This window comes from Pinus tabuliformis, chromosome 4_2, assembly GCF_031772625.1.
Source record: "Pinus tabuliformis cultivar Carrire ecotype Pingquan chromosome 4_2, CPIR1, whole genome shotgun sequence".
NCBI classification, from domain to species: Eukaryota; Viridiplantae; Streptophyta; class Pinopsida; order Pinales; family Pinaceae; genus Pinus; species Pinus tabuliformis.
In genome coordinates, this window is record NC_142304.1 from 47838931 (window position 1) to 47859166 (window position 20236).

The following is a 20236-nucleotide window of genomic DNA, read 5'->3' on the forward strand; positions in this document are numbered from 1 at the left end:
CTCTCTGTACAGGTTTTTAGGATGTCCAAAGAATGAAATTGTGGCATATGAGATGTCAAGTTGCAAAGATCCTAGGAGTTTATGCCCCCATGATCCAGACAATAGCATGCCATATTTAGGTGGTATATCAGCAACAACTATGTCCATGAGAACGGTGTTAGCAGATATTGTATTAAGGAAACACACAGGTCTTTAATTAACCCTAGACACTTTACTTGACTTGAGTCAAATGAAAATAGGTCCTTGTAAGGCCTCGTAATGTCCAAGTTTAATTTTTCCATAACAGATTTAGGCATTAAAATGTGTGAAGCCCTAGAATCTAGCATTGCATTTTGTAAGATTTTATTATGAATGTTAAGGCTAATATAAAAGGGCGGTACTCCCTCTTCTATTGGTTTTTCGTTAACATCAGGGCCAAAAATAAGTTCTGGTTGATCATCAAATAAGTTAATAGAGTCTTCATTCTCAAAACAGTTTAAGGTTTTTCTTATTTGAGATTTATAGGTTTCATTTTTAATTAGCTCTGTCAAGGGAAGTGAGATTTTCAGTTTAGCAACCTCTGCTCCCAAATTGAAAGGCAAAGGGGCCTTCTCTATTTGAGGGCTTGGAATTTTCATGGCAGGAGTTTGAGGAGATTTCTCTTCTTTTTCTGTGTATGAAGTCTTTTTGTCTGGATTTTCTAATATAATGTTTGGATATTGTTCCATTGTTTCCTTGGAGGGGACTGGAGTGGAAGTTGATCATTAGAGGGTTGATTGGGGGTTATATCTACAATGGTGGGACTAGGAGGGTTCTAGTTTGGTCTAGGGAGGATTTGGAGAGTTTTAGTAACTAGAGCTACTTTGATTTTCTTAGGCTGATTGGGCACTGTTTTCTTGGTTTGGTTAGGAGTATTAGTGTTCTTTTTACTCCTAATGTTGTACTGTTTGTGCACTTCAAAGATAGCAGAATCATACCCTTGCTTATAATCGAATGATTCTTCGAACTGGGTCTACAACTACTGCAACATATGTAGTTCCTGCTCATCTTGGGTTAAGAAGACGGTTTCCTCATCATCTAATCCCATCAAGTTTATGTGTGTGTCTTGTTCAAGGTCATCTAAATGGGATGTTTTAGCATGGTTTTCTTGAAATGGAGGCCTAATATTCTGATCAGGTCCATTCTTCCCAGTATTCTGATTTTGATTCTTTCTAAAGTTTGGGTTTCTGACAGGAGGTGCCTATTGATTATCCTATTGACGCTTCTTATCAATGTTCTCTATCCTATCCATCATATTTTCCATTCCTTTGGTTAGGACATCTATTTTAAGGTAAGATGGTGAGGCTTCATCTTTCACAGGTCCTCTCCTTTCATTCCTAACCCTAGGTCTTTTTGCTAGCAAGCTGGCTTCTACACTAATTGCAACACTCTGCATGTCTTCTAAAGTTGGAGGATTTTTCTCTCTAAGTTGGAAGGTCATATCAGTATCAAACCCATTAGGAAACTTTATCAGAGCTAAGTCAGGTGGGGGTCTAAGATTGACTGGTATTGCATTGTTTATATTTTTAATTCTGGAATAGTAATCCTAGACTATTTCATTTGGTCCTCTTCTGATGCTCTCATATTCTGAAAGAATCTGCAGAGGGTTCTTTTTCTTCTCCCATCTATTTAAAAATTGCTGATAAAATGCTTCCAAACACTCTATGCTATTAGCAGGTAAAGCTCTAACCCATTTTCTCACATCGACAGCTAGAGTCTGAGCAAAAAGTCTCATTTGAACATCTCCAATATCAATTTAATTCAAAGTAATCTGTCATTTTGTTTACATGCTGTTGTGATGTATAATTTCCTATGCCATCAAATTGGACAATTTTTTCTGGTAATCTTGTGGCATGGCACCACATGGAGCAGGTAACACAAGAGGAGCATATCTATTTTCCAAGGATCTAAGTTGGGCAGGGCTGAAAAGTGGGGTTGGGGTACCACTAGATGATACAGTAGTTGATGGAGAACTAGGAGGAATAGGTGATTGATGTGTAATGATAGGTTGGTAGGGAAGTGAAGGTATAAATGGGGGTGAGGAATGAACTTCAGAAGTGGAAGGGAATAATGGCGAACTGAGGGCAGTTGACACAGATTAAGAACGATCAGGATTATTAACAGTGGTAAAGGATGACTGAGGGGAATTAAGAATATACTCATCAATTGGTTGATTTTGTTTTTGGACTTCAAGATCAGCAATAAACTCTGGATCTAGAACTATGTCATCAAGTGCACTTTCAGACCTGGTTCTAAATAAGGAAAGGTTAAATGACTCATGAAAGGGGAGGTCTTCTAAAAATAACCACTCATCAGGGCATGAATTTGCTTTGATTAAAGGTGTTGGACTGACTGAACTTTCTTGTCTTCTGGATTTTTTTGAAAGAAGGTTGGGCTTATCCACTACCGGGGGAGGATTTGGATCTGGATTGGCCCTAGTATAGTGATTTCTCCTTGAAGCCAGAGTTTCAAGCTTTTCTAATTACTTTCTTTTTTTGAAATTTTGTAAATAACTTCTAATAAACCCTTCAATAGGCTTGAAATAAATATTTGAAATTTTGTCAAAGGTTAATTAAGACCAAGGATTTGATTTCCCCTTTGTGGTCGCCACTATGTTATCGCTCAGAAGTTTTCCATAGAAGTTATCAAAAGAAGGAATAATCTGAGGTAACCACAAACAAATCTTTTAGGCTCAAGTTCTAGCCAACCTAAGTCCAGAGAGGGCTCTCTCTTTATGATTTAGCTTTGTTTTATTAGATTTTAGACTAGTTCTTAGTGTTCATGAGGTTTTGATTTTAGATTGAGTGGTGGAATTCTAGGAGCAGATGGATAGAGATAGGTCTTCAAACCATTGGGCTATGGAGTCAAGTTAAAATGATAGCATAACTGGATCATATCATTAAAGGGAATGTTCACAGGGCAGGCTATCAAGGCAAAAGGAAAATCTTCAAGTCTAATGGGTGAAATGATTCTAACCAGGGTGAAAGGGTAGCCAAGAATCCTTGGACCGGGATCAGAATGAAGAAAAGAGGGTGATCAAGAACAAAGGGTAATGAATAGTCCTTTGTTGTAGACCAGGGAGAGAAACTAGAGAAGCTAGGGAGCAGTTAAGAATTCCCTAAATAACATAGTTTAGTAGAAAACATTTAAAATGTAAACAGTCAAGAGAGAGTGCGTTCAAGCAATTTCTGAAATATCATTCCATGTTATAAATTTAGATTTTAGATAAACAAACAAGATTATGGAAACACATAAGAGAAATAAAAGTAAACAAAAGAGAATACTTATTTGTATATTGCTTTACACAAGAATCCTGTAAAATATCTAAGCTTAATTCCTTGATCCAGCAAGCCAATCCAGTCATTGATACAATATAACTTAGAATTGAGAGAGAAAGTCTATAGAAATGTCTTGGAATCCACCCCAAATACTTTGAAATATGAGGTATTTATACAAAAAATGATTACAAAATATCTCATAACAGTTTGAGATTTAATTTAGGAAATAAAAATATCTTCAAGCATGAAGATAGAGATAGATGGCAAACTGCATCCTGTTGTCCCTTTTATTGTGGTAGTGTTGGCTTTTGCAGTTGAGTTGTAGCCATTTAAGTTGGCTGATATTTGTACACTGGAATCTTCTTCAGTTTGATCTTTCACTAATACTCTTTGACCATGTTATTCTTTGAGCCTAGTGATCTGCCTTTACCAGTTTCATCTGGCTACCTTTAGACTTACTATGGTAACTTTCTGATATAAAACTCATCGTAAATCTATTATTTTTTCCTACCATTCATCCTCAGGTAACTTTACTTTCAACATTATACTTGAAATTTCATCTGCCTCTGTGTATTTATCAAAATTGGGCTTGGTGACAAATAGATGTTTCACCTCACGTTTTAGGAAAAATAGATTTTCCAAAGTGTCATACAATACTTTTCCAGTTGGCAGGGCTTTTATACCTGAAGTGTTGGCTTGTTCCTTAGCGAATTTCCTAAGCTTGTGAGTGTAGTCCAATTGGCTCATGAGTATATCATGGATGACCATAGGACTGGGAAGGCCTTTGTCCCTCGAATTTGAAATTTGGCCATGAACTTGTCAATGGCCACCGGCATGTTGTGGCACTTTTCTTCAAATTTTAGCATAAGGTTTCTTTTGGAAAGAACCTTTTTGACCACTAGGATGGCTTCAGTCCTATCTTCTATACCAAGCTCATGTCTTTTCTTACTGTTCAGGAAGTGGATGAGTCGATTGGCATCCTCAGGCATCTCGCCCAACTCTTCCCTTACTTTCTGGATAGCCTCAGTGGCTACCTTTACCAATTCAGTTTTCAAAAACATAACTTGACTTGATGGCCAAATATCATTGACAGAATCAATGGTATTGGCCCAGAGCATTTCTTTGTTCTATCCTAGTGGTTTCTTCAATGTCAAATATTTCTCTAGGACTTCGATCTTCTTGCCCATCCTTAGGGCTTTCTATGTTTCTTCTCTCTGGTAAATTTGGGCAAGCTTAGATTTAGTTTTGTAAGCTTGCCACTTTCTCCTTCAGCCTTTTGAGCTCTATTGCCTAGATTGACATCTCCTCCATGGCTTTGACTAGCTCTATTGTTTTCTCTATAGATGTGCCTCTTGTTGTAGACTCAGTTGTGATTGGCAGTGCTATGGCAGGTGGAGTTGTTGGACTGAATCAAAATGTCCAACTCGTTCTCTATTTCTTTTAATTGGTCATTTAGCTTTAGGATCAAGTCCAAGAGCTCTTCATGTCCTTTTTGTGCCTCTAGGACTTCTGCTATTTGTGGGTGATGCAACTGGGGAATCTTGAGCTACTTCTTCAGAGTAGCTATATCATCATTCTTCTTATTTATTAATTTTTTAGTGGCCTTTACATCTTTGGGATCGTGTCCCAACTAATTGACGAAGTCCTCTAAGGACTCGATTCTGGTATCTTTGGCCTGTGAAAAGGCCTTTTCCAACTGGAACGGTGTTGATATATTGTTGAGGGAGTTTTCAAATTGGTGGGCAGTGATGGATTTCCCTATCAAGGTGGAGTAAATCATCTCCCCTATCTGCTTGTGCAGCTCAATATGGTCAATAGGATGTATGTCCTTTGCCAGTACTTCGAAGTCTATCTTTTTGAAGTCTGTTGCTCTTGTTGGCTGCTGAGTAGTGGGCTTCATGAATGTCATTTGCAACTTCCCGTCTTTTACATCGTAGCATCGTAGGCTCACATAAGCCTTGTCTGATTGGTAGGGGCCATATTTAAGTATTATGCATAAGTTTGGGCTTTTAGCCTCTCATTTCTGGGTTTTATGTCCTTATATCTTTCTCTGATGTCTTAGTCTCGGTCAGCTAGAATCCTGAATGAGGAGACTTCAACACTCTGTTGCCTTTCCAACATATGAGTGTGTGATGTGGAAGGTTTTGGTGTGCCTCCAGAGGGAGTGGCATCCCTGCTTCCTTCTCTTTCTGTGCTGGTGGCCCCAACTGTTTCTTCTGTGAATTCCTGTTCAGAGACAGGATTTATCCTTTGCCTTTTAACCAGGCTAGTCTTTGCATAGGCTTGTGATGTTCCTCTGCCTAAAGTAGTGGCCTCTTCCCTATTTATTTTGAGGTTTTTCTCCTCATTTAGAGGACTTTTCAAGACTGGGGTGGTACTCATGATGGGCTCTGGTATAGCTTTTTTAGATAGTTCCTCTGATAGGTCTGGTTGTTCTGACTCTTCTTGTACCTGGGATTATTCTTCTACATGTGATTCACTGTGTGCCTGTGATTCTCCTTGTGCCTGTGATTCACCTGGTACCTGCAGGAAAGAACCTTCATCAAGTTGTTTCTCTAGATCAATTAATGTGTTTTCCACATCAACTTTAGTACTATCCTTGTCCTCCAAAGTGTTTTGCACCCAATCTAATTCGTTGCCATATTTTTCTATTTCAGGGATTCTGTGATGAATATAAGGAGCCATCTTGTTTTTTGTCTTCTATTGCAGATGAAGTCCGAGGGATCATATCTCCAAATGAAGCTCTATTTTAGATTTAGTCTCTGAAGGATTTTCTTTGCTTCCTTTCCAGCTTCGCGGCTATTACACGCAAAGGGGCCTAGTTGATCTTTGATTTTGAGCTGGGCCTTCTTTTTGGATTTGACAAAATGTACCTCATCTGAATTGATTATTTGCCTGTAGTACTCCAGATCAAATAACCTCATTGGGAGGTATCTGGGTAGTTTAAATGGGGCCATCTCATAGCCATAAATCCTAATTTCAGTGTGATTTTGGTACAAGTACCAATCTCCCACTTTGTGTTTTTTTGAAATTTGTAGGATCCTCCTGATATCTGAACTGATTCCTGGAGGAGGGCTACCTATTAGCATTGTTACAATGGGATGTACAAAAATATCTATGAAGTCTGTGTATGGATATGGGGAGTAATACTTATGGATCAAAGAAGTCCATAAAATCACTGACCTAGGGTGACATTTTGTATCAAGCTTTTGGAGAGTAAAGGGGAACTTGTCAGCTTGGTAATATAGAAAAAGGTGGTACAAAACTGAGGAATACTTGAATACTCTCTCATTACTCATCCTAAGAAATTGGTCATGCATCCTATCAGCTATGAACTTGGCATAATCATACATGATAGTAGGAGGTTGTCATGGCATGAAAATGAACATGAAGGCTAAGATGATTTCATCTATATACTCACTGGTAGTATAGCCTAGGATACTAGATATCATTGCTAAAATGTCCTGGCCAAATTTCGAAAATATGGTATATACATATGGGGGAGGATCTTTTGGAATATGTTTCACTTCTACAACAAAATTTTGGAACATTTCAGCAAGCTTTGCAGTGGTTAGCTTGGGGAATCAGTCCAATAGGTCTCCAATAGAAATTGGGGTTAGGTTTTTCCCTGGTTGTAGTTGCAGCATTTCATTGATTGACTCAGAAGTGATGGTGAAAAGTATGGTTTGGTTAGGGGACAACACTTCTCTTTGATTGGGGATGTAGTTTTTGTGGCAATAATGGACAAATTCTGGAAAGATGTGCACCTCAGGGAATTGATACTTGGGAAAATTAGACTCCCAAAGACCTATTTTATCAGCATGGTTTCAGTATTGGTCTTTGTATCGGCAGTATAATTTGAGAGGGGATTCATGGACAGAGGTTTCCTTGATTTGGAAATCTTTATTAGTAAGGGGAAGGTGGTCTAGGTTCAGGTGGGGAGTGCAAATTGGTCTGACATCAATGACAATTGGGGCAGCCATTCTCTGTTCTTGTGGATTTGAGAATGGGGGAGGTAAATTTTCAGTCTTTTAGGGCAATGGGGTTGAATTCCCCGTGGTTTTAAGTTATCAGAATTTCTCTTTAATTTCAATTAAGAACACTCAATAATTGGCTCTGAAATTGATAGGGTTTCTAGTCAATTATGGTTTACATACCTAGAATTTGAAGAAAACTGGGTCTGAACTAGGTGACTGGCAACTGTGAATTGTTGAAAGGGATTCGAGCACACGGGAAGGAAATCTGGGAGCTTTGTGGCATCTTCAAGGTGCAATTGTACGTGGGTTGACAACTTCAACATTCACAAGCACATGCATGGAAGTTTACAGTTAAAAAATGATAAAAACAATATTTTGGGGCTTTTTTGGCTTTATGTGCGAAAGTCAATTTGGCGGGTATAAGTGAACAGTGGTTCTTTGTCGCATAGCGGGGTGAACAATAGCTATTTTTACATGTAGCAGGACAACAATAAGTAGTTTGCTTCGCACAACTTTTGAGCACTTGGTGGTATTTGGGGGAGGTCACCCGATTCCATTCATTGAGCACCACATCGCCTTAGGGGCCCAAAGGAAAACAACCCTTTTTGGGTGGGTAACGTTTGGATTTTGGGCCCTTCCAAAATGGATGAGGACCGTTAGATGTGGAGGGGAAAGATCATGTGGTGATCAGGAAGTGGAGTTGCATGGAGGGTAGTTGGGGGGCTAGGAAGGTGTTTAAGTGCAGCGGTTTTGGTTTAATGTGGGATTAAGGAAGGGGTTAAGGTATCAAGTGGGATTTAATTGGGTTTTTGGTTTTATTTTATGGGGATGGTGTGTTGTATTATGCTATTGTCATAGGACTTGAGGTCCTCATAACTCCAATAAAAGACATCTTGGAATTCCTCTACTAATTCAAGGTATTTCACTTTTTCAATAGGAGGTAAGGACTTTGAAAGTTTTATCAATTTCGGATTTTCCTCAGTACCTATATTACACTCCTCAATATCAAATTTTAAGGGTTCCATTTTTGGTTTTCTAGGGACATCATTCAAATCAAACAAGTGTTCCAAAGGAGTTAATCCTTTGGGAAAAAAGTTTTCATTGAGATTAATGATTTCAGAGTCTTCATCAATTATCTCATCAATTTCAACTTGCTTTAGGTTTTCTATATCTAATTTTGTATATTTCGTGGGATGAAATCTATCTATCTCTTCATCTTCTATTTGGTTAATTTCTATTTTATTTTTAAAGTAAGGATCTAATGTTATGTTGGTATCTATGTTACTATTTACAAATTCTTCTTCTAAAGTTAAAAAATTATTTATTTGTTGGTCATTAGTGAATACTTGACAGTTTTTCAAGTTATCTGGGATAGCAGGTCTGTGCCTAACCTCAACAATGTACTAATGGTTAGGTTGAAATGGTAACTTACAAGTTCTAGCAAACATTGTTAAACTATGAGCTTGCATATTATGTTTCCTAGAGATGACTACAAGCTTAGTTTCTAGAAAAGTGTACAATATTTCTACAATTGTTCCTCTATAAAAACTTAACCTAGGATCTTTGGTCATATATACAACATTAATTTGTTTTATAACCAACTTAGAATCTCCAATAATAGAAACTCTTATAGCTCCCAACTTTCTAACCAATTTGAGACCTAAAAGAAGTGCTTCGTACTCGGTCATGTTGTTAGTGCATTTGAAATTCACTCTGTAAGCATGGCCCTTTGAATGATCATTCTCTAAATTGTATATCCACACTCCTGCTCTTGCTCCTAATTTGTTCACTGACCTGTCAAATTCAAGATGCCATAATATTTCATGTTCATAGTTCTTACTATCTGGGGAACAAAATTTTATTTGTTTGAGGTGCTTTTCTTATCCTTTTCATCTGAAAATTCTTGAATTTGGATATGTTGATTTTCAACTGTAACTGCAATTTCTTCTGGTTCTGAAATAATGATGTTTGAAGTATTTTCTCGTGTTTGTTAAGCATTATACAAAATAAAAGAATTGATGTCAGAATGCATGGAATAGATAGGAAAGTTTTGAGGCCTATCCTGGCTACTCACTACATACTTCATCGAGGTCTCTCTGTACAGGTTTTTAGGATGTCCAGAGACTAAAATTGTGGCATATGAGATGTCAAGTTGCAAAGATCCTTGGAGTTTATGCCCCCATGATCTAGACAATAGCATGCCATATTTAGGTGGTATATCAGCAACAACTATGTCCATGAGAATGGTGTTAGCAAGATATTGTACTAAGGTAACACACAGGTCTTTAATTAACCCTAGACACTTTACTTGACTTGAGTCAAATGAAAATAGGTCCTTGTAATGTAAGGCCTCGTAATGTCCAAGTTTAATTTTTCCATAACAGATTTAGGCTTTAAATTGTGTGAAGCCCCAGAATCTAGCATTGCATTGTGTAAGATTTTATCATGAATGTTAAGGCCAATATAAAAGGGTGGTACTCCCCCTTATAGTGGTTTTTCATTAACATCAGGGCCAAAAATAAGTTCTAGTTGATCATCAAATAAGTTAACAGAGTCTTCATTCTCAACAAAGTTTAAGGCTTTTCTTATTTGAGATTTATAGGTTTCATTTTTAATTAGCTCTGTCAAGGGAACTGATATTTTCAGTTTAGCCACCTCTGCTCCCAAATTGAAAGGAAAAGGGGCCTTCTCTATTTGAGGGCTTGGAATTTTCATGGTAGGAGTTTGAGGAGATTTCTCTTCTTTTTCTGTGTATGAAGTCTTTTTGTCTGGATTTTCTAATATAATGTTTGGATATTGTTCCATTGTTTCCTTGGAGGGGACTGGAGTGGAAGTTGATCATTAGGGGGTTGATTGGGGGTTATATCTACAATGGTGGGATTAGGAGGGTTCTAGTTTGGTCTAGGGAGGATTTGGAGAGTTTTAGTAACTAGAGATACTTTGATTTTCTTAGGCTGATTAGGCATTGTTTTCTTGGTTTGGTTAGGAGTATGAGTGTTCTTTTTACTCCTAATGTTGTACTGTTTGTGCACTTCGAAGATAGCATAATCATACCCTTGCTTATAATCGAATGATTCTTCGAACTGGGTCTGCAACTACTAAAACATATAAAGTTCCAGCTCATCTTGGGTTAAGAAGACGGTTTCCTCATCATCTAATCCCATCAAGTTTATGTGTGTGTCTTGTTCAGGGTCATCTAAATGGGATGTTTTAGCATGGTTTTCTTGAAATGGAGGCCTAATATTCTGATCAGGTCCATTCTTTCCAGTATTCTGATTCTGATTCTTTCTAAAGTTTGGGTTTCTAACAGGAGGTGCCTGTTGATTTTCCTATTGACGCTTCCTATCAATGTTCTCTATCCTATCCATCATATTTTCCATTCCTTTGGTTAGGACATCTATTCTAAGGTAAGAGGGTGAGGCTTCATCTTTCACAGGTCCTCTCTTTTCATTCCTAACCCTAGGTCTTTTTGCTAGCAAGTTGGCTTCTACACTAACTGCAACACTCTGCATGTCTTCTAAAGTTGGAGGATTTTTCTCTCCGAGTTGGAAGGCCATATCAATATCAAACCCATCAGGAAACTTTATCAGAGCTAAGTCAGGTGGGGGTCTAAGATTGACTGGTATTGCATTGTATATATTTTTAATTCTGGTATAGTAATCCTGGACTATTTCATTTGGTCCTCTTCTGATGCTCTCGTATTCTGAAAGAATCTACAGAGGGTTCTTTTTCTTTTCCCATTTATTTAAAAATTGCTGATAAAATACTTCCAAACAATCTATGCTATTAGCAGGTAATGCTCTAAACCATTTTCTCACATCGACAGCTAGAGTCTGAGCAAAAAGTCTCATTTGAACATCTCCAATATCAATTTAACTCAAAGTAATCTATCATTTTGTTTACATGCTGTTGTGATGTATAAGTTCCTATGCCATCAAATTGGACAATTTTGTTCTGGTAATCTTGTGGCATGGTACCACATGGAGCAAGTAACACAAGAGGAGCATATCTATTTTCCAAGGATCTAAGTTGGGCAGGGCTAAAAAGTGGGGTTGGGGTACCAAGAGAAGATACAATAGTTGATGGAGAACTAGGAGGAATAGGTGATTGATGTGTAATGATAGGTTGGTAGGGAAGTGAAGGTACAAAATGGGGGTGAGGAATGAACTTCAGAAGTGGAAGGGAATAATGGCGAACTGAGGGTGGTTGACACTGGTTAAGAACGATCAGGGATATTAACAGTGGTAAGGGATGACTGAGGGGAATTTAGAATATACTCATCAATTGATCAATTTTCTTTTTGGACTTCAAGATTAGCAATAAACTTTGGATCTAGAACTATGTCATCAAGTGCGCTTTCAGACCTGGTTCTGAATAAGGAAAGGTTAAATGACTCATGAAAAGGGAGGTCTTCTAAAAATAACCACTCATCAGGGCGTGAATCTACTTTGATTAAAGGTGTTGGACTGACTGAACTTTCTTTTCTTCTGGATTTTCTCAAAATCAGGTAGGGATTATCCACTATCGGGGGAGGATTTGGATCTGGATTGGCCCTAGTATAGTGAGTTCTCCTTGCAGCAAGAGTTTCAAGCTTTTCTAATTACTTTCTTTTTATGAAATTTTGTAAATAACTTATAATAAACCCTTCAAGAGGCTTGAAATAAATATTTGAAATTTTCTCAAAGGTTTATTAAGACCAACGATTTGATTTCCCCTTTATGGTCGCCACTATGTTATCTCTCAGAAGTTTTCCCTAGAAGTTATCAAAAGAAGGAATAATATGAGGTAACCACAAACCAATCTTTTAGGCTCAAGTTCTAGCCAACCTAAGTCCAGAGAGGGCTCTCTCTTTATGATTTAGCTTTGTTTTATTAGATTTTAGACTAGTTCTTAGTGTTCATGAGGTTTTGATTTTAGATTGAGTGGTGGAATTCTAGGAGCAGATGGATAGAGATAGGTCTTCAAACCATTGGGTTATGGAGTCAATTTAAAATGATAGCATAACTGGATCATATCATTAAAGGGAATGTTCTCAGGGTAGGCTAGCAAAGCAAAAGGCAAATCTTCAGGTCTAATGGGTGAAATGATTCTAACCAGGGTGAAAGGGTAGCTAAGAATCCTTAGACCGGGATCAGAATGAAGAAAAGAGGTTGATCATGAAAAAAGGGCAATGAAGAATCCTTTGCTGTAGACCAGGGAGAGAAACTAGAGAAGCTAAGGAGAAATTAAGAATTCCCTAAATAAGATATTTTAGTAGAAAACATTTAAAATGTAAACAGTCAAGAGAGAGTGCATTCAAGCAATTTCTGAAATATCATTCCATGTTATAAATTTAGATTTTAGATAAAAAAAAAAGATTATGGAAACACATAAGAGAAATAATAGTAAAAAAAAGAGAATACTTATTTGTATATCTCTTTACACAAGAATCCTATAAAATATCTGGGCTTTATTCCTTGATCCAGCAAGCCAATCCAGTCATTGATACAATAGAACTTAGAATTGAGAGAGAAAGTCTATAGAAATGTCTTGGAATCCACCCCAAATACTTTGAAATATGAGGTATTTATACAAAAAATAATTACAAAATATCTCATAACAGTTTGAGATTTAATTTAGGAAATAAAAATATCTTCAAGCATGAAGATAGAGATAGATGGAAAACTGCATCCTGTTGTCCCTTTTATTGTGGTAGTGTTGGCTTTTGCAGTTGAGTTGTAGCCCTTCAAGCTGGTTCATATTTGTACACTGGAATATTCTTCATTTTGATATTTCACTGATACTCTTCGACCATGTTATTCTTTGAGCCCGGTGATCTGCCTTTACCTGTTTCATCTGGCTGCCTTTAGACTTACTATAGTAACTTTCTGATGTAAAAAATCATAGTAAATCTGTCATTTTTTCCTACCATTCATCCTTAGGTAACTTTACTTTCAACATTATACTTTAAATTTCATCTGCCTCTGTGTATTTAGAAAAATTGGGCTTGGTGACAAATAGATGTTTCACCTCAAGTTTTAGGAAAAACAGATTTTCCAAAGTATCATACAATACTTTTCCAGTTGGCAGGGCTTTTATACCTGAAGTGCTGACTTGTTCCATAGCGAATTTCCTAAGCTTGTCAGTGATGTCCAATTGGGTCATGAGTTTATCATGGATGACCATATGTTATAGACATTTTTGTGCCTTACAACTATAATCATGAAATTTCCATAATCCAAGGGATCCAAAGTCCCTAAAGATGTTGTTACAGCTCCTAAAGAAACAAGGTCAACCAATGACAGCTTCTCCCAGAAGTTCTCCACCAAAAACCTCTCAGAAACAGTCAATTCAGGATCAATTCAAGTGCTCCACTAGCTGCCTGCGTTGCAAAGCACCCCAGTACACTGTCTTGGTGTGTTTCAATGCACTTAAATGCACTACCCAGGTGCGTTGAGCGGGAAATGACAAGTGGAAAAGTCATTCAACGAGGTGGAAAGACCATGGAAGCTTCCAGAATCTTCTCCAATGACACTTGCCTCACTGAATTCGACCAAGTGATGAGTAAGAGGCTCTCAGTCTCCAAGTGGAAGCAAGAACTGATAAAGAGAAGCCACAATTCAAAACATAAGCTGACTCATCCTCTCTGCTTACATCTATATATGGATCCCTCATCCCATAGATCCAGAGGCTGGAATTTTGTACTTTGCAGAGAATTGTTGTTGGTTTGAGATTGAGATTAGTACATTGGGTGATTTATGCTTTGTTGGAGGAGAGGAAGTGATTCCTTTGTTGGGAGGTAGATGCTGGATCAGAACTCACTTGGTTGTATCTCCTCTTGGACTTTCTTATTTTATCAATAAACTATTTGAGTTTCTCCTACATGCTGTGTATCAATGATGTTTTGTTATATTTGCATGTTTAGCTTAATATGATCTTGAGCTTTTTATGAATGTATATCTATATCTTCGTGTAGTTTCTCTCTCTTGTGATCTTGCAGGAATTCGGTGAAGCTGGGCCGGTGAGGGAGCACGAAGCTGGGAACTATTGAAGAGAGGAGCGATTGGATCAACAAACTAGCGGAAGACACAGGTTAGTTACATCCTTCTTCCTCATTTACATTTCATAAAGAAGAAATAATCAAGTAGTTTTCCTTGTTTGTTGCTAAGGCACTATCACACCTTAGAGTTGGATAGGGGCGTTCTGAATAGATACTTTTCCCAACAACAAATTGGTGACTCCGCTGGGGATCGTATCTAGTTAGTTTATTTGTATTTCTATTGTTGTTCTTCTCATAAAATTAGGAGTGGCGAATCGAACTGCATTTTCCATTTACAAATGCAAAGTAGAGATCGGTTACTCTAGTCCATTCACTAGGCCTGTTTATGATCTGAACAGCTGATCCACAAATGTTCTAACTACCCTTTGTGATAGCTCTTAGTCCTCCTTTAAATCATCCCTCTAATTGTACCTAATTGATAGCTTTTATCCGGCCAAAAACCGTATATTAAACTGGAAACCGTGACCCAGAACCCGGAAACAATTCTCATTTCTGCTTCAGCGCAGGCTCTGTGAAGAGACTCTGCATTTCAACGTAGGTCCCGAGAGGGCTACCTGCGCTGCAATTCAGTTTCTCTGTGCTGGGGGTGCGCTGATCAGCCTTTGCCTTGTGCAGCTGTGGTTCTCTGCTTCTTTTTGCTCAGTTTTATCTCTGATTTTTGCAGCCTTTTGTCAGTGAGTGTACCTATCTGAAAACCCCTTTTCTTTGCCTTAATTCTGCCTCAGTTGTATAAAAGAAACTGTATTTGTTTTTGTGTATTATTTACATCATTTGCAGTTTCCCATTACGAAAGTAAACTAGTCATACTGTTGCCCTTAGATCTAGACCTGTCGTAAGTGTCGTTTTGATCTTAGGAGTAAGTTTGTTTGCTATTGACAGTTGATTGCGCTTTTACTTTTGTCTTTTGGTTTGAATTTATGAATTTCTAGTGTCGAAAAAAATGTTTACCTCAAAATCATAAGTGTCGTAATCGTCTTTTTGAGTTCAAAAAGAAACTTGTTTGTGTTTTCACTTGAAATCGAATTCAAATTTTGTACAACAGCTTTCTTTTTAGGCATCAATATTAAGAAAGTGAAAACAAATACAAGCATTTGTGCATTTGCATATTGATAGTTTGTATGGTTTGATTTAGGAAAAAGTGCATTTACAGTGTGCTCTATGCTCTTTGAGAAAAGATTGTGTCTTTCTTTTCCCCTTGTAGCTAGGATTTTCATTGTTGAAAAGAGATAAATGCTTGCTTATCATCTTTAGACTGCATTTAGAAATTGTATCTACATCTCGTGGTGATCCAAAAAGGCAAACTTCTAAGAAATATCAACCTAAAATAAATTGAATGAACTTAACAACGCTTTGTAACTTAACGCACAACATAGAGGTCTAGGCTAGAGACGTGTTCCGGCGTCGTAAAACCTGCTGACTGTCGATCTCGCTGATGGTTGGGTGATTCCTCCTGAGAGACGATAAGCGCCAGTATAGATTGTGCTCCCACGTACCGTCGAGTATATATTGGGAGACCCCTATAGGCATAAAACCTTTATCCATAGGAAGCCGTGTCGACCGCCCTACTGATCGCAATGCATTGAACACAGCATTCGGGAAGATTGACCACCCGTACCTTAAAAAGTATTCTGCGGTTTTGCGAAAAGTTTGGCACACCCTCTACCTAGAACTCCAGAGCAGTTCCTTTTGGCCTTTTTCAGACTCTATAACAGAAAAATTCCATCCAAGCATTTGTCACTTCGGGCTCGTTAAAACATCGAAGGAGACTAGAGTCACCTTTTGCTTTTTCTCGACTCTTTAAAATTGAAAAAGCAAGTTGTGTCCAAAGCGTCTAAAATTCATTTAATTCGGAAACATATTTCCCCTTTTGTATTTTAGTTGATCGAGTAATCCACAATCGTGGAAGAAAGTCAATTGAAACCCCGTCGTTTGCAGAGGCTTACGAGTCAACCGTCTTTCTCTCCAGAATCGAAAACAGTACGGACAAAGCGAACTCGTTTAACCGGTTCGAAATCTCCTATTAAAGTTAGAACAAGTGTTCCAATAACATCCGAGATTCCGGTTACTCCAAACATTTCTGGAAACCCTGCCTCTATAGAAGAAGTTCAACAACCACAGAGGGACAGTGATACTGATCCTAGTCTGAGAGAAAACACTTGTGTTACTGAACCAGTTCCGTCTGCAACCGGTTCAGAGAGTCTTGCTCCTCAAACATTTGTCGTTGTCGATTCAACCCCTTCTTCGGCACCATAAATATTTTACGGACCTGACAGTCTTCCCCTTCCACCTGGTTTGATTGCGATAGAAGAAATTGTAGAAGATCCGCAAGTAAGTACTCCAACACATTTTGGAGTCGGGGTCACTCTATTTCCTTCGACATCAGAAGTTAGTCTACCACCAGTGGAAGTTCCTGTAGAATCGCTAGGTAATCTTTTGGATAGAATCAAAATGTCTGAACAACCGTCAACATCTAGGACTGTGTCGACTGACACAGTGACAGCAGAACTGCCTGCCGTCACTCCGACAATGTTTTTCGGCGTACCATCTGTCCCGACTAGCTCACAACCGCTCGAAGGAGTCCATCCAGGGACTATTTCGACAGTGTGGTCCGTTCCTGTTTGTTCCTCCGAAATAATATCTGGAAACTCTTATGTTGAGACTCGCCAAATTGATCAATTTGGAGTTCAATTTGGGCAATCCAGTCCCCAAGGGCAGACAATCCCTTTGAGCTCCGGATTGCCACCGTATGGGGGGCAGTATGCCCTTTCATTACCCCCTCCAGGAGGATATCCATACGGGAGTTCACAATAGTATTCAGGTTATACTGGAGTTACATCAAGTGGTTGGGTACCTATACTACCCCAACAACCAAGGGTTGTGTATTCTATGCAACAATGTGTACCTATGTCGAACATCCCGACTACACGAGCTATTGTGACAGTGTCACAAGTTCAAACGCTGCCTATTGTATGTCAACCTCAGATTTCTTAGGTTGTAATGCAACAACCCCTTGACCCTGTGACTCAACCACAATCGCCGACTGGTGGGGCGACACAGGTCCAAACGGGTACAATTACCCCGCACCTTGGTCCAACGGTTAGTATAGCGCAACAGAACATGGCCTCACAACCATGGCTGGTGCAATATCAACAACCACAATTCCAACAAGTATACCAAGGTACTGAGCAGCAGATCTTTGCGAATAGTGGACAACCGTTTCAAAACGGTCAAAATCAACCATTCTACAATTGTCATGTCCACCAACCGTATCAGTCGTACCAGCATCAACTACATTATGCTGGTATGCAAAGGCCAACTGCTCAGGCAATTCCATCATATCCTGGGTATGCTTCACCTAACCTGAATCAGCAGTTACCATTCGTGGCAACTTTAGAGTTACCTGATTTACACCGGTTAACAAACGATCCAATTGCTGACGCCCCTTGGTGGCCGATGATCCCTCATAAACTTCCATCAGATATTCCTAAATTTAATGGAAATCCAGGTGAAGATCCATTGAATCACATGATGACATTTCATCTATGGTGTTCGTCAAACACCCTAAATGATGATTCGATAAGGCTTTGCCTTTTTCAGAGGACGTTAACGGGTCCAGCGGCAAAATGGTATATTGAATTGCCTAGAGCTTCGTTCGATAACTTCAGTACCTTAGCCACGACTTTCTTAACCCATTTTCAATTACCGATAAGGTATGAAACGGGAACGGAAATCCTAACCAACTTCAAGCAGACAACGGCCACTCACATATCTGATCATATACATGAGTGGAAACGCCGTCGTAGGATGGTAAAAACGTACGTCCCCGATCAGCTATTAGCTGAATGGTTTATCAAGTCGTTACTTCCTGCTATAATGGAAGATGTGGCAAAGGGGGGAGTCGTAACGAAAGAGCAAGTCATCGCTTGTGCACAATATCTAGACTTGGTCTATACTCAGTCTGGCACGCTCTACGACAAAATACCTGACGCCCCTAGACTGGAATTTTCAATTCCTCCTCCTCCTAAATCAAACAATGACTCTCACGCCGGCGATGGCGTGATTGGCACGACAAACGCGAAATCGACAAAGGCTACGTCGAAGAAAGCCCGTAAGATTTCAAATCAAAATGCAAAAGACGAAATTCTTGCTTCGGAAGTAAATGCCGTATCGACAGAGAAGGGCAAAGAAACCAAACAACCAGGAAGCAAGAAGAAACAAAGCAAAGGGAAGAAGAAGAAACAAGAGGAATCATCTCCTGAAAAAACTTCTTCAGACCCTCCTGGAAATTGGAAACCCCCCTTTGGGTGTCATATATGTGATGAGAATCACTGGACGAGAGATTGTCCATACAAAGTTGAGCTTAAAAGATTCTTTAAAAGTTCGCAAACCTCTGTTGTGTTAACTGATCCGTTTCCAAATCCAGGAACAAATCTGGTTGATAGTGGAAATGCTTCCCCGTCGCAAGTGCTAATGCTGTCGATTTCAAAACAGTAGAATGACACTTTGATTTCAACAAGGAACAAAGATTACGGGAATCCACATCCGTCGAACGACAAGGATAAAGATCAACCAAGTAGTTCGACAACAACTTCGACAGAAGTTGTACCACCCATCATTCCTGAATTAACAATAAAACTGCCAAAGGGAGTAGTACACAAGTCGACGTTTAATCCTCGCGCTAGAGCAGCGCAGCATTATAACATAGTGGAAGATTTGGCCCAATCGCCATCCGCTATGTCGACTCTTGAGGTCCTACAAAATTGCCCATCCCAAAGGCAGGCTTTGTTATCAGCCATTGGTGGGGTTGATCCTAAGGATTCCAATCTTGTATCCTTTGACCACAAAGGATACGATCCTCAGTTACCAGCTCAACTAGCTTTCCTTATTCAAGTAAAAGCCCTCAACAAAACTGTTCATCAAACAATTATTGATGAGGGGGCATCTACATGTATTATGTCGATGAGTTGTTGGAAAACTTTAGGATCTCCAACCTTGTCGCGATCTTCGACGACATTAAAATCATTCGACGGAAGGTCATACACCCCATATGGTATCCTAAATAACTTGAAGGTTGAACTAGGGGGAAAAACAGTAGAAATAGATGTTGAAGTCATCGATGGAAATCTTGATTACAACATCCTACTAGGAAGACCGTGGATATATGCCATGGCAGCTATTGTGTCGACCTATTTTAGAAAGATTGCATTTCCCTTTCAAGGAGGGATTACAATCGTCGATCAACAAAACTTCCTCCCTAATGGTTCTCAAGTTACAGGAAGCATTCCCATGATCCATGGAAGCCCCCATTCGCTTCAGAATATTGGAGTAGGCCTACTGAAGGATCCTATACTAATGGGAACTTTCGCTCTTCCACCTCCAATCAATATGGCGGAAGTAGCGTCGATAGGAACCTGCAATATGATATCTTCCACAAAGATCTCAGAAAACGATATCAACATGGATCATGCAATGGTTTTGCCCCCAAGCCCAATAGAAGTATTATAGCAATCAATGTTTCTAGCATGGGAGGCAAACCCGAATCAACGCTCGTCAAGCGTTTGGGTAGATAGGTCTAGAGAATATGGTACCCCTTCATATCCTTGGTCGCGAGTGCATGGAACCGACGAAGGAATTGTACAATAAATGTTGATTGAAGGGGCACCATGGAATGATTGCCACCATTGTTCGCTTCTTCCGAATTGTGAAGAAGATACTCAAGATGACCTTTATCATCCTTCAGTTTTTGAATTCCTTTCAAATACTGTAAATACGGTGGATTCCGAGCGAAACTTATCCAACATTGAAGAGACAATAGCCATAAATATCTTGACTAAAACAGATGTTGTAGAGAATATTTATGTTGGCAAATGTTGTTCTCCTTCAGAACTGGAAATATATAACGCTCTTTTTCGCGAATTTAGAGA